Raw genomic sequence first — 2,471 nt, forward strand, 5'->3', positions numbered from 1 at the left:
AGATGAGGATCAAAGCACAATTCATTTCATTATTAGCTGAGCAAATGCCTCACACCAGAGAGGCCTGGATTTGAGAACCAGCACAAAATGTGCCCCCTCCTGACACTTCCATCTCGTTTCGGTTCCATTTGACTGCAGTTAGTGCACAGGAGGCCGGCAGGCTGGCGTGTTAGAAAGTGGTTTCTTCAGGCCGGATGTGGTGGCTTACGCCTGTAATCCCAGCACTTTGGGAGGCCAAGGCAGGCAGATGGAGTTTGAGACCAGTCTGGGCAACATGGAGAAACCCCGTCTCTACTAAAAATAGAAAAATTTGCCAGGCGTGGTGGTGGAGGCCTATTGTCCCAGCTACTCGGGAGGCTGAGGCAGGAGGCTCACCTGAGTCTGGGGCACAGAGGAGGTTGCAGTGAGCCTGGATTGCACCACACTACTGCACTCCAGCCTGCAGCCTGGGCCACAGAGCAAGACCTTGTCTCAGGAAAAAAAAAAAAAAAAAAAGGTGCTTTCTCCAGTTTCCTGGTTCTCCGTAGAAGTGCTAGGGCAGGCTGGGCGCAGTGGCTCACGCCTGTAATCCCAGCACTTTGGGAGGCCGAGGCGGGCGGATCACAAGGTCAGGAGATCGAGACCATGGTGAAACCCTGTCTCTACTAAAAAAAAAAATAGAAAACATTAGCCGGGCGCAGTGGCGGGCGCCTGTAGTCCCAGCTACTCAGGAGGCTGAGGCAAGAGAATGGCGTGAACCCGGGAGGCGGAGCTTGCAGTTAGCCGAGATTGCGCCACTGCACTCCAGCCTGGGCGACAGAGCCAGACTCCGTCTCAAAAAAAAAAAAAAAAAAAAGAAGTGCTAGGGCAGCCAGCCAGTCCATGGGGTGGAACTCTGCCTGGGAAGGGGTTTTCTGAGACTCTTTGATTGCATTGTAATGATGATAACAACTAACTTAAATAGTTATGTGCCAGGCACAGTTCTAAGTATGCTTAGAGTATACTCATAAGAGCTCTGGAAGGCAGATACTTTCATAATAGCATTTTAGTATAATAGTGTGGAACAGAGGAGAAAATGGAAACGCAGAGTGGTTAAGTAACTTGTCAGAGCCATGTTCTGTAGTCCCAGCTACTCAAGAGGCTAAGGTGGGAGGATCACTTGAGGCCAGGAGTTTGAGGTTGTAGTGTGCTATGATTGCACCTATGCAGAGCTACTGTGCTCCTTCCTGGGCAACATAAAGGGGATCCTGTCTCAAAAATTAAAAATTAAAAAAAAAAATGAAAAGAACAAAGGTCACACAGCTAACTAGCAAACGTGGAACCTGGATCTGAACCTAGGCAGTTTAAAAATCTGTTCTTTGTGTTTTTGTTGTTATTGTGGTTGAAACAGGGTCTTGCTCTGTCGCCTAAGCTGAAGGGCAAAGATGCAATCACAGCTCACTACAGCCTCGACCACAGGAGCTCAAGCAATCGTCCCACCTCAACCTCCTAAGCAGCTGGGATTACAGGAATGTGCCACCATGCCTGGTTAATTATTGTATTTTTTGTAGAAATGGGGTCTTGCTATGTTGCCCAGATTAGTCTTGAACTCCTGGCCTCAAGCTATCCTCCCACCTTAGCCTCCCATAGTGCTGAGTTTACAGATGTAAGCCACCGCACCGGGCCTGTAGTGTCTTTTATTATAAAGTGATGACTGGGCATTACCTGTTGCAGTCGCGCTGCGACCATGCGTACATGCATTTTCATTTTTCTTCTGGGTGAGGAGGCCCTGGGCAGTCTGAGCTTGCAGGCCTGGTCATGCCTAACAGAGCCTCCCCTCTGGACTCCGGGATAGAAGCTGGATTGGAGCACTGAGGCTGGGCTAAGCCTGGGAATCTGGCTAGCCTCAAGGTAAGGGAACTTGCAGCTGATCAGCAGTTCCCAGTGTGAAGGGAGGTGAGGCAAGGCCAGGCTTGCCCCAAGGCAGCCTGGGAGCTGCTGGAACAACAGGGCGAACAGGGCAGGGCAGCCTAGGGAACATCGGGCACGGGGCGTGTCCAACACAGTGACCCCGCCCGCTGCCAAACAGGACCCAATTAACGCTTAGCAACTCCTTCTCCTCCAGGCTTAGAGCATGTGGGAGGAAGGGGCATAGAGGCCCTCCCGACAGGAAGAAGGGCGTGCACCAGTAATGCGTTCTTTTAAATTACTGCACGTCGCTCAGTCCGAAGGGTTAACCTACTCATGAACATTTAAATTTCCTTCCCTGCCCTTTAAAAAATATTAGCAAAGCTGCTGGGAGTCAGCCCTCCTACCCTCGACAAAGCTCTCCCTATTTCTAAGTCTTCATTTATGTCCTTCAGTAAAGTTGTATAGTTTTTGTGGTATAGGCAGGCCACAGTTTTTGTTAAATTTATCCTAGGTATTTTACAACAGTTATTATTGTAAACTTTTTGCATGCACATATATTTATATTTTTATATTGTCAAATCTGTTACTTTGTGCCTGCCAAC

This window comes from Macaca nemestrina, chromosome 7 (genome assembly GCF_043159975.1).
Source record: "Macaca nemestrina isolate mMacNem1 chromosome 7, mMacNem.hap1, whole genome shotgun sequence".
Classification (NCBI taxonomy): domain Eukaryota; kingdom Metazoa; phylum Chordata; class Mammalia; order Primates; family Cercopithecidae; genus Macaca; species Macaca nemestrina.